Genomic DNA, 14,240 nt, shown 5'->3' with positions numbered 1-14,240 from the left:
ACTCAAAAATAACTTTTGGTCAGGTTCTAGAGTACGTGTATTGTCTGCAGGATGTCCCTGACCACGGGGTTTTAAATTCAAGGTTCAATTCAACTCTCGTTTATAACTAAGCTACTTTTGTTTTGTAACATTTTCAAATAACTTGAATAATAATTTTGATAATTTAATGATCCACAAAGTTTAATCGTCAAATCAGTGTACCGGACATGACGGTGTTATATATAGCTATCTCGTAGAATAATTTTTGTCATTTATCAATGTGCTGTCAATATCTATAGTATTGTATAGCATACATTGAAAATTACATTTTAACGTGTACGGAAAACATGAAACTAACAGTGGTCATATTTTTAAAAAGTAGCAGAAAAAAAGAAGCTCAGTTATGTGCGTAGAACCGATACTTGGATTAAAGCCCCATTGTCAGAGATACTCTGTATATTGGTGATGATAGTTCGTATACTGGGTGTGACATTAATATCGGTCGGTATGGGAATGTCTGAAACTATAAGACACGAAAATCTGTTCTTAGGAACCATTGTCATCGATTTTAATAAGGAAAAAAACTGCATTCATACATTTACAAAAAAAAAACTTTTACTCAGTTCGGGAATCGAACCCGGTCGTTTTGAAAATCAAAACATACATTATTTCTATTTCGATATCGGTAGTGGAGGTAAGCAATAAATGTTACTATGAAACACTATTTAGTATGAATAAAATGCATTGTATTTCATATTATTCTTTAAAAATGTAAGTTTTATTGTCAAAACATCCGGGCTCGTTTCCCGAGCTGAGTACAAGTTTTTGAAAATGTATGGTTGCAGTTTTTCTGGTTATTAAAATCCTACATGGTTCCTAAAAACGGATCTTCGTATGTATTATAGTTTCAGACTTTCCCATAATGATCGATATGAATGTTACACCCTGTGTACTTAGTGGATAAGTAGCAAAGTGTAGCATCTAAACCGACCCTTCCCCTTCTCCTATAATCCCAAGATAAGCGAAGACGTGCTAAATAATAGCGGGTATTACAAGCTCCAGGTACAATCTTTTGTTCTCAGCCTAATGAAATCTAAACGCCTTACTTTGTCTTGCTATTCGTAGGCAATTACTGACAAAGTTATGCAGCTGTTAAACCCATTAACCTTTATGTTTCGATCTTAAGTGCTTGAAAATAGGAGCCTGTTAACGAGGCGTCGGAGGGTATCACATGAAAATGTGAGTTTATAATGGAATTAAGTAGTTAATATCGACCAAATCTTGCAAGTTTAATTTGACTCACTTCTAGTGGTCGGATTGACTTGAAGTTTGGCATAGGTACTTATGTAAATCTGATGACAATACAATAATTCTTCGTCGATCGAAAATAAGATGAAACTTTTACCTACAGAACCCTGAAGCTCGCATTCTCACAATGAAACAAAAACATTCGTTGGAAAATTGCCAAATCCCATCCGAGTGAACGTGTAATTCTCCGGGATTAAGTAAGCTAGGGGAAAAATTGTCTTAGCCTCATGCCAAAACAAGTTGAGATATAAAAACAGATAATTTATTTGTCTTAGGTCCTTAGGAAAATAAGGAAAGAAAGAAAAAGTTTATTCGGCATGTAAACAAAGTAACAACAAAGTAAGTGAAACTCCACTATTTAAATTCAAATGTCGGATCCTTTGGTTCGCGCGTGAAACTTCAGGTCTTTAGAAGGCTTGCGTCTAAATCAGAAACTATTACGTACGATTACTTACGTACGAAAGTAACTACCCTGACTGTCTCTTCTATTACATCTTCCCACTTAACCCATTCATTGCCGAGCGCCAGATATGGCCAGATTACGTATTATGCCACAATGGCGATGCTTCTGCAGAACAGACGGCCACCGGCGTCAGCGCCATCACATGAGGGTCCACCAAGACGCCGATGGGTGTCAACGGCACTGTATGGGTTAACAGCCAATCGTCAGACAGAGTCACGCCGTTTTGTCACCTAGTTAGATTTAAATATTTTGTTTTTAATGTAATACATAAAATGTTATTTATCAATGTTATCATCATCAGCCGGAAGAGGGGAGGCTCCTTAGAACGCCACAATGAACGACAACTTGCCACTTGCACGCACTGGCTGCCCCCTTGCTCATCTATGTTAGTCTGAAATGGGTATCAATATAAAACATGATATTTAGTACGGACATTTTAAGACTGAGAAGGACATAGTTTTGTGGCGAAAAATTATATAGTTTCCACGGGATAGCAATCAGCAAGCCTGGCCAAGGACGTCCACCAAAGAGATGGACGGATGACCTGGTTAAAGTCGCGGATTCGCTGTGGATGCAGGCCGCTTCCAACCGAAGCAACTGAGGAGGCTTATGTCCAACAGTGGACGTCCTACGGCTATGATAGTGTTTATGATGAAGATGATTCATTTATAAACCTACTTGCTAAAGGAAATTACTTAATTTTTTTTATGATGATGGGGATGATGATGATTATGATGATGAAGAAGATGATGATGATGATGACGAATGATAAGGGAATTCTTCGCAGGTGGATCGCGGGAAACAGCTACTTGACTATACTTTCTCTAACAATATCAAAATCAAATTACTGTAACACCTTTCAGATCCCAATCTCAACTTGGGACCCAGGTGCGGCTGAAACTTTAGTCAAGTAAAGTTGAAGTTTCAAATAATCTAGTTAGTTACTTGAAAGTTGTGGCTGTAAGGGTTGCCGTCCACTGCTTGAGTCGCAAATAGTGGGGTCAAGATACCTGCTGTGATATTGTTTTTTATATCTCTTTCTACAACATAATTCTACTTTGACACTTACATATATTAATTAGTTCGATGTAACATTTCAATAAGTCTTATATCCTATTAGTTATAGTGTAAATGCGAAAGTTTGTGAGTTAGTGTATGTAAGTGTGTATAAGTTTGTTACTCCTTTACGCTGAAATGGTTGGCAGATAATTATATACTTGGATGGTACTTTTATACGAAGATAGCTAAATATCAGGGATAACAGACACATAAGCTAGGTATTTTTATCACGATATTCCCTCGGAATTCTAATAGTATAATTTATTTTAGTATTTTTATAACACCTTACCAAAATATGGCACTCTTAAATAAGCAAAATAGTTATTTTAGAGTATAGTGGACGCAAGCCTTAACAGGCGCAGAGACAGCTTTAATTTATTACTGCGCTATTCGGTGTGAAGAGATTTATCTGTAGGCTCGTTCTGGGAACTTGGGAGTTAGTGAGCTAGAGGTATTTCAACTGGGCTATATTTTACGCGTACCTCTGTTCACAAAGAGCCAAGACGAAAATGATCACTAAACTTTTTAGGACTGGTGGCGCCACGACTGGAAGTTGGAGTATCAGCTGGCCTCCTGAAGGATAAATATAAATGTGAAGTCACGTCTGAACGTCTCATCATCATCATCTTCGTATCAGCCGTAAGACGTCCACTGTTGGGCATAAACCTCCCCCCTAGACCTGCAGTTGAAAGCGACCTGCAGGGGGCCTACCATGATCTTTTCATAAACGATCCAAACGCAGAGCAGTTCAATTTAGGCACCTAACTGAATCGTCGAAATTGGTACCACGACGTTTATTTCTCAGAGCTGAGTCTCAATGGTTTACAAGTGAATGAAAGATCGATATTGTCTCTGGTCCGAAACTGAAACGCTAAGTCGCGAAAGGGATGCCGCTGTATGCAAACCAAATATTGTATACTGAAACCTCTTTATTTTGGAAAACCATAACTCTATGTCATTTCGTGTTCTTAGCAACCGTTGTGTTGATTACAAATAAATGTTTACGCTGTCACTAATCCACAAGTCTCTTTTCTCACTGAAAAATTAGTTTTATCATTGAGGAGTTAAGAAGCACAGTGTCGTGAGTAGGTTCCTATGAAAAGTTATAAAACTTGAATAAAAGTTAAAAAGTTCTTGAAATTTTAAAATATTCCAAGTAAAACACTTAAAATTCCAAAAGAATTGACAGAATGAGTAACTTATACTGAATCGCTAAATTTGACACTGAAGCGATTCAATTCCCACTCAACTTAAGCGTCATGGTACGAAAACCGCTTGAAGTGAGTGAATGAAAATGTCTGTATCGCTGTCGCTGAACCGTGCTTGAACTGAATCGCAAAAGTAACGTCGTGGTACGAAATAGCGATGCAGTTCAGTTTAGAGCCTAAACTGAATCGTATAAAGAGAGCGTGGTAGGCCCCCAGGTCATCCGTCCATCTCGTTGGTGGATGTCCTACGCTGCGCTTGTGGATCCGCGGTCTCCATTGAGAACTTTCCGAGCGACTATTGTAGTACAAATTTATAGAGCTTTGTACCCTCACGCATCGTCGACATGTACAGAGGACAGAGGTACCATGAAGCCTTTCATCAAATTTACACATTATCTCATTTCTGTGTATGGTACCATCAGCCAAATATGTGGTCTACCACCCTAGAGTTGATAATCGTTTGCATGCCATAAAACAATAATGCCAAAAGACGTGTCTGTCAACTTGAAAGTTCGGCTTTAGCGACATATTAATTTGATAGGAACTTGTTTAAGATTGGTAGACCACTTATTTGGCTGATGACCATCAAAAAATTACGTGTCACCAATTTGGACCATTTTGAGAGACCACCTTGTCATGTCATGGCGTGTGTTGGATCGATGACAGAGTAGGCAGTTGGTACTTTGCGCCGCAGCAGAGAGTGTCACACCTGTTGCTAAAAAAACTCGCAATTATTTTGTTTCTGCGTCATACACCTCGTCACTTCCCTCCGCAACAATATGTGATGTAATTCATGGATGGCTTTACGCCCAGTGAATGTTTATCTCTCAAAAAATACCAATGACTAATAACCCAATTACGCCCAGCAACAATAACCAGGCATCTTCAGGGTTCCTCACAACAATGAGATTATGCCCTGACGAGGGTTTGACACCTGCTGCCCGTCTTGAAAGAAATTCTATGGCTTTTTAGGGTTCCTTGCTCGTTACGATGTGGTTTTCCACAAATAAAAACGAGTAATGGGTACTTCTGATCGGAGTCGGAGTTCATTCCAAGTTTTGTATGTACAGTCGAACAAATTGAATCATGACCCAGCAGAATTCAAGAATTCATAGCGAAATTGATTATGTAAAGTTCCCATTCTGATACGTACGAAATCATGATTATTAAAAGGTTCCACTCGGAAACTCAAAGTTCGTGTCGTGCGGTCCCTCTGACACTTATACTATTTAATACGAGAGCGAGAGGGACGTTACGATACGAACTTCGAGTTTCGAGTTTCGTAGTAGCCCTGCAGGGTGGTACCTTTTAATAATCATGATTTCGTACGTATCAGAATGGGAACTTTACATAATCAATTTCGCTATGAATTCTTTGGCAGATCATTAATAACAAATACCTATTTATAAGCACACAGCTCCGATGCTTTTGTGATTGTACAGAACCCTCCGAGCGCAATCCCGTCGCCCTTTACCGGTTCTTGCATAACAAAAGACCCGTGCCTTCACGTGATGTGCCGCGAGAACCCAGTACCTCATTCCCTGTCACGAGCACTACGTAAACAAAAATGTTGCGAATCACGTACGGGACGTGAGACAGCACGTCTTGAAGGCGGAAAAACTGACTTTATTGTTATTATGAGTAGATTATTTTTAATGTATTGCTGAAGAATACAGAACACTAGTTCCTTCTAATATTATGAATGCATTAAAATAGTGAGCGCGTACGTGCTTGTGTGCTGTGATGCGTGTGAGTGTGTGTGTGTGTGTATTTTTGTTAGTTGCCCGCAACTCCGTCCGCGTAGTAATATGAAAAATAGCTTACATCCTATTCTCAGACCTACTGAATATACTTACCCAAAAAAAAAAACATAACCATTTCGGAGGACTTTACTCATAAACATAGAGAATTTTATATATTAAAAAGTCGAAAGAAGATAAGCCATAATGCTACATATTCAAGTTTGTTAAAGGCATAGTCAACATATTTCTTTCCCTCAGTGGATAAATTATTCCCAATTGAATTGCAAATGAACTAAATGTGAGCTTATTTGGATATCGACAAATGGTCGAAAAATGGTTTGCAAATATTAAAACCACGTAAAAAACCACGAACAACTTTATATGCGTAATACAAAAAATATATATACCTCTGTATGTCCGACGAAATATACATGGCACTCGTTAAGCCTTTTCAACGCTTGCGCCTCAAAAAATATGTGTGACATTCCGCTTCAAGCAAACCCCCCCCCCTTCCCAACTCCCCCTTAATCTCCTCGTTATGTCTGAAAAATCTCGCAAATCGGTCGCGTGCGCTCACGGAGCTACGGAATTTAATTTAGCGCGTCTTCGTGAAAATGAGGCCTATTTTCTACGCGTACTGGAACATAGGGTAAGAGCTGTGGTTGATAAAATAAACTATTTTTAGGGTTTAGCCACAGACGTTCAGATAACAATTTATTTTTTGGGAATTCCCATTCTAAAGTTATTAAAATTAATTGAAAACTAGTGAAGAATTACTTTAAAAAGTAATAAAGTTTTAACGACGTTTATCCGTTTTTTAGTACTCATCAGCTTTGCTTAATTTGGTACTAGGTAAATAAGTGTCAATTGAACCATGATATTTATTTATTAATCTTGCTGCAGGGTCTACACATCAACTGATTCTACTACAAGCGGGGTACTTTCGGTTAGATTCATGGAACAATATTACATTAGGCTTGACATTGAATTCTATTACTATGCAATTCCATAAAACGAATGGAATGTATCACACATACATACATAAATCTCAACCTTTGACCTTTGCACATGTATACCAACGTTAGTCAATTGTGTAATGTTTTCAATTTCATGATTATAACTCATAACTATAGGAACTAAAATAAATAAATAAATATCACGGGACACTTCACTAATTGAACTAAGTAGTCCCGAAGTAAGCAAAGCTTCTGTTATGGGCACTAGGCAACGTATAAAGTTACTTGAATAGATAAGATACATACTTAAATACAAATTTACCAACTAAGACTAGATAAATATGAAAAATACTTAGATACTTAAATATGTAGTTCGTGATGAGTCCCGATAAATATTTCTTTGTCAATTGTATTTGTTTCTTTACTTTTGTACAATAACAAGTATCTAGCTCTTGAACTACACAAATAATGGTATCGCGACTGGAAATGAGCATCTCCAGGAACGACGGGGGTGTTGACAACATTTAATTATCGCATATTTATGTGCTGGCTGGAATCGACTTGGGTTAATTAAAATAACAAGTGTATAAAACACGTCTTATTGCCACACTGAGAGACGTGAATATATGTATATTTAAATTTATGCAACTTTTCAAAGAGTTTAGGATCCATTACAGAGCCTCTAACAGCTAACTACGGTAAAAACATTATTATCTCAAAATGAGGTTGTCTAATTTATTAAATGTGTAGTAGGTAAATCGAAAACCATTTCGAGATTAATGCTTTTTAAATCATTGTCTTTGTAGTTCTTTTTATTTTAATATAATGAATTTATTTATTACATAAAAAATAAGCAATGATTTTCATTTGACTGAAAACTACGACGTAGACGGTCCAAGTTGTACTCGAGTTTGTGAAGATTAGAATTCTTCAAAATTTACGCGTGGTTTAAGCTACGGAATAGAATTTGGACCCGCAATCTGACATTAAGACACTTTGACAGTGACAGTAAGTTTCGTCCTTGATTGACATTCTTGACAGTTTACCATTTCACCAGAGATAAAAAATAAAACAAGGCAGGTGCTCAACATACGCATTAGATTAAATTTATGAAATAAGCATTTGTGTGGCAATAGTCGTGGCAAGATTAAAATATGACATCTTCAAACAATAGTTTCAACAATTTAAAAAAAATAGTGATTGCATGAAAAAATACTTATCGAAATTAGTTTCTAATAACTCATCCCTACTATCCCTACTTATATAATATTATAAATGCGAAAGTAACTCTGTCTGTCTGTCTGTCTGTCTGTCTGTCTGTTACCCTTTCACGTCGAAACCACTGAACCGATTTTGATGAAATTTGATATATAGGTAGTTTGAACCCCAAGGATCAACATAGGATACCTTTTATTCCGGTAGAGGGCGCCACCGCGCGATAACCTAGATCCGCGCAGACGTAGTCGCGGGCATAAGCTAGTATTTCCATATATAGATGGACCGATATCGATGCGCGCTTTTTTATCTAAAAGGGTTTCCTTGCGGTAATTTTTAGCTATGTTTTATTAAATCGGTTCACCCGTTTTTGAGATATTGAAGTTTGAAATGACAATATTGGATTCACTTTGTCTGAGTTAATTAGGTTATTTTTACATAATGCGGATCTAAATAACTAGCAATGGTTTTTAATCGGTGATTAAGAAATAACAAAAAGCGATAAAGACGGTCACACTGAATAACTTTTCCCATGGGACCAATACCAAAATCGGGAAAAAAAACCCTGGTTTCATTCATTGAGGCTGGTGAGGTGCTGAGGTTTCCTATGAAATAGCTGATTTTTTTACCCCGATTTTCGTATTGGTCCCAGGGGAAAAGTTGTTCAGTGTAACCGTCCTTATCGCTTTTTGTTATTCCTGATCACCGATTAAAAATCACCGTATAGCGTCTCATTTATGCTCAAAGTTTTTCTTTTGTTCTATGATTGTGATATTTTATAATAATAGGTCTAAAGATCTAATAATAATAATAAACATCTTTATTGGCACTAACTTAACCTAGGTAATTAAAACATTGCGCATTGAAGATAGCTACAGAAAAAAAAGTAAAGGCAATGAGTTCCAATCTCAGCATATTTTACCCAGCGCTGGTTTTCAGACTGGTCCCTGGTTTTATGACGTTTTGTGACGTTTTGTTGGAGGTATTATTTATTTTAAGCAGTAAGAAATATATTACCGTCGGTCCTCTAGATTGTGGCAGAATAAGTATTTTTACCCTATGAGCAATGTTGACCACTGAGCCACGGCCCTTTGCACTACTGCAGCGCACACAAACAAAAATAAGATTGGACTTTTTATTTCTGTTTTGAGATTACGTGTGATTGCAGTATCAAATAAACGTTTTATCTACCTATTTAAATGTATTTTCTTTCAAGTGAAACGTTTTTTTTTAGCATGGTTAAAAACAACTAAGCAAAAAACTTCCAGATCCCAAACCCCGTATTATAACTGCTTCCGCTCCCCAACAAACCGGGATGATATCCATAAATAACGTGATACGAGGAATAAAGCGAATAAGCGATGTAAATTATTGCCTTGTTCGCTATTTTTGCTTGGCCGCTGCTCAAAACTTTTATATTACTCGTAAAGGAATGCCTGATACCTACTTCGTCCAGGAATTTAATCTCATGGTGCTCAAACGTTGAGCTTTCTGCAAGACAGAGGGTGAACTGAAAACATTAACAACTTCATTTTAACCTTTTTTTTACCGGTTTATTTACCCTTTAAAGACCGCAAGGTTAAAAAGCCTGCCTACCTAGAAAAACATTAAATTTAAAACAAATCTAGTAGTGGATAGTCTAGAAGTCGAGACCCATTAGGCAAATAATTGGTAATTTTAGAGCTGGTCACGATTTTGAATGAGTCCCGACTGTTGAACTTAAATTTAGTTACTTAAGAAGTAAATTTTTACTTTTTATTTTAAATATTTATTAAAAACTCGGGTTATTTTTTGGTTACGATTTAATTTCGTTATGCAAACATACAGCTAATAAAAACACCTAGTGACCTAAGTATTGTTTAACACGTTTGTAATCCATTAGTTTTGGTATAGTTTTATTATCAAAACATTATTGGTTGAAATTAGGTAATTTTCACCTTGATACTAGTAGCTACCTACTCAGAAAGTTCTATCAACACAATAAATTACTTAAATAAGAATAGAACGTTTCAGCGTATTGATTTCAGTAGTATTCAATTAATAAAAGATAAAAGTGGCTTTAATCCACGTGGCCCTATCCGTAAAGACTTAAAAAGTATCAAAAGCGAAAGGCGTCATGTGCCATACAACTTCAATAGACGAAACGTCTTTTGCGTCGTTGAATGTATTATTCATAATGTTATTGATGCCTGCTAATTCTTGTTAGTTCATTTATATCTAGCTGTTAAAGACTTGTTCTTATAAAATTTGTATAAGGAAGATACCTATACTGTTTAAAACTGAAACGTAGGTAGGTAATTCTTTGGACGAAATAAGTTATTAAATGGGATTCATAGTAGTAAAACGGCAAAACGCACAGCGTGTTATTTGTTTCATATTAATGTACTGAGAATGAAGTATAATTTGGAAATCGTTTCAGATCTAAACTCGAAATTAAACAATGTGTTATCCGGTATTATTTCATTAAAATATGAGTAAGTCTCACGGTTTCATGTTCAAAATAAATTATTCTAATCTTAAATAGTAGATTGCACAACAAGAGCATAAAACGAGCCATTTTACCCAAGACGTTCATATAGCCACCCGAGAAGATACGGCGAGGGTGGATAGACAAGTCGAAGGGAAAATGGGTTTAATGCTCGAGTTTAACACTGCTTTTCACTTCGATTGCGAGGAAATGAAATAGCAACAGTGGAAGCAATTCTTTACTTTCTATGTAGGTAACTTTTATTTTTCATGCAGTATTACCCATAAACTTATATTTTCTAGTTATTTTAGTTTTATATAAATTAAAAATTATTACAAAAATATGTAGAAACTTTTTTTGTGGCTGTTGACAACCTTGGTCTTAGAAGAAGATTTTACTTTATCCACTAGAGCATAATAAGTCATTTTATGTCACCTAGATTTAGCATAAACATGAACGTTACGAGCATGAGAAATGAAAAATCTATTTTTTATGAATAGATATCCCATAGATGACATAAAGAATTTTACAGTTTGGCGTACTGTAAATATTATATTGTTATGTGTGTGCTAATATTAATAAATAAACAAAAAAAATCGCTACTATTGGACAGGGGGCCATAAAGGTGGCTCCCTGCGTCTCCTCGTTATAAAATAATACCAAATGAGTTTTTCACCTATACGAATGTTAGTTAATCACTTTTACCATGAACTCTGTTTTATGATTAATACTACTGCGGCATGTTTTTACGCTCTCGCTCGTACCTATAACTTCCCTTATTCTGATTTACGGTTGGTACTTCTGAAACTTTTATTAAATAGCATCCATAAATTTCAATTACGTAAGTGCCTCCGTGGACTCCGTGGTAATACGAGAAACGAAACAATTGTAGGTAGGTACTTATTTGTTACACTTAGGTCGGTTATTCTCATTTTACTGTGCACCCGTCTAATTACCGTTTCACTTTCTTTTTATGAAAAAGCGAAGAGGCTCTGAGAAAAAAAGAAAAGAAAAGAAAGGATGGCTGCCATTAAGACATCATGTATCGTAAATCGGAAGTGGATAAGTGAGAAGTCACTATGACAGGTCAAAAAGTGCCATGAAAATTCCGCTCTCTGGTTATAATACAAAAAAGCGGCCAAGTGCGAGTCGGACTCGCCCTTGAAGGGTTCCGTAGCAGCAAGTAACATAATTAAAAGTGTCCTTTACGATTTATGACGTATTAACGCATTCACTGCCACCTGACTTGACTTGACTGACCACAGGTGCCACCGACGCACATGTGCGTTCAAAATGTATGAATAATTTTGACAGCGGCACTGGGGGGAAGTTCCAAAAACGCATATATGCGTCGGTGGCAGTGAATGAGTTATAAAAACTACTTACTTCCCGTTCAAACCAATTTTCGGTGGAAGTTTGCATGGTTTGCATGTACATCATACATATTTTTTAGTTTTATCATTCTCGTATTTTAGAAATTACAGAGGGGGGGGACACACACGTTTTACCACTTTGGAAATTATTATTTGGAAATTACCACCACTTACCACTTTACCACTTTGAAAAAATGATATTAAAAACCTTAATATCATTTTTGAAGACCTATTCATAGATACCCCATAGGGACGTATGAGTTTGATGAAATCAAAATTGTTGAATTTCAGTTCTAAGTATGGGGAATCCCCAAACTTGATTGTTTTTTTTTTTCTATTTTTGTGTAAAAATCTTAATGCGGTTCACAGAATACATCTACTTACCAAGTTTCAACAGTATAGTTCTTATAGTTTCGGAAAAAAGTGGCTGTGACATACGGACGGACAGAGAGACATGACGAATCCATAAGGGTTCCGTTTTTTGCCACTTGGCTTTGGAACACTAAAAATTAGTTATAAAACTGCTCAAATTTTTAAACGGGGCCGAAGCCGCGTGCAACGGAGTTTGGTATTTTTTGTATATAAATGGCTTTAATAGAGACCTGACAAAAATACACAACGTTATACGTAATGAAGAACGCCTTCATTACACTTAAAATATTTTTTACAAAACTATATCTTATCTTATAAAAATAATGATGTACAAATACCTACTCAAACGTAACACCCTTGTCTCTGGCCTAAGGGCCCAAGTAATGAGACCCCGGAGCTTTAAAAAAAGAAGTCCTTTATGCGAGATTTTTTGATTTCTCTGTAACTTTTTGTTTCTTTTGAAGATCTTGTTTGTACTTGACGGTATTGAGGGGAACATCAAAGGCTCTAATCATGTCTTATAATATAAGTTATAAAAGAATATTTTTGAAGACAAAGGTTGGCCGCCGTGGTTATGTTTGGCTTAGCAAATTTATAAATGTGTTAAGTCGAAATGAGTGTAATTATTACTTAAGGTCAGCGGGGTAAGCGCGCCTACTATTAATATATCGAAAAGTATTGATATTATACTACTAACGACATCTTACAGGTCTTAGGTGCGTGGTTGTGAGATGCCGTTAATAGTGCTTATGATACTTTTCGATATTTTAATGGCGCCTACGTTTACCCCCTGCAAGCGCGCTTGCCCCGACTCACCTTATATCTCTGCACAAGTGTGCTTGTAGAGATACATTTCGACTTACATTTATAATTTTTCTAACCCAAACATAACCACGGACACCCCTTTTAGTCTCCAAAACAGTATTTTATAACTTAACATTCCTTTTAACCGACGAAAAAACATAGGAGGTTCTCAAGTCGACGCGTATATTTTTTTTATGAATTATCACATCACGCATATTTTTTTACCAAGTAGTTCGATTTTGATAATTATTTTATTATTGGAAAGGGTTAAGAACATAATTATCTTATATAAAACTTTTTAACAAAATAATTAAACTGCCAAAAACAGAAAAGCAAAAAACAACCTTTTTTATTGAGCATTAATCTAGGTACCAGCACAGAATAACTAATACCAGTTTGAAGTCGGTGCCTCAGCACTAGCCAGCAGGAGTGGACCTTCAGTCATCTGCCTGATGGGCTTCTATCACTCCTCCTGGCTCGTGCTGAGGCACCGACTTCAAACTGATACTTAGATTAATGTTAAATAAAAAAGGTTTAGTTTTTAGCTTACAGTTTTTACGGCGGTTTTTTTTTGTTAAAAAGTTTTTTATAAGACATGTTCTTAGCTTAACTTTATAATGTCTTTGAAACAGATTACCCCAGTTGAAAAACCCATGATTAAAATGTCGTAGAGAATACAATTTCTCGTTTTAAAGACATCTCAATTTTCCGTCTCAAAAGTTACGCACACCTCCTGGAAAGGGGCAAACGCGGATAACGAGGGTATTAAAACGATTTCCAGCTAGCTAGAAATTAATTCTTCAAAAAAATCTAATTTTATTCGCCTATAAATAGTAAAATACAGCGTATTGCACTGAATAAGTGAGTTATTGTGTCGATAGTAACATAACAAAGCAATGTTCAAAGCGGCTTAATTTCCATTCGAAACGAGGTATTGGAGACTGGCCCTATACTACGAAGTGCAAAATTCAACTTCGTCTCGTGCCATCCCGCTGACGCTTATATTATTTAATACGAGAGTGAGAGGGACGGTATGATCTGAACTTCGATTTACTAATTTCGTAGTAGCCCCCCTGGCTATCGTTTGAAAATTCATCAGAGTTCGGTTTCAGCTCTCGAGTGGACGTCATTAAGCTGTCTGCCGGGGAATCAACATTGCTAGACTGTTCAAAATCCACCTTTAATACTACATATGAACTAGGTTCAGTTTTCTATGCTGTTTTCGAAAGCTTAGTTCAGCAATGAGAGAGGATTTTTGAACTCACATTTTGTGAAAATAGCATACGGAAATGGT

This window comes from Choristoneura fumiferana, chromosome 9 (assembly GCF_025370935.1).
Source record: "Choristoneura fumiferana chromosome 9, NRCan_CFum_1, whole genome shotgun sequence".
Taxonomy (NCBI): domain Eukaryota; kingdom Metazoa; phylum Arthropoda; class Insecta; order Lepidoptera; family Tortricidae; genus Choristoneura; species Choristoneura fumiferana.
Note: the sequence above shows the minus strand (reverse complement) of the source record.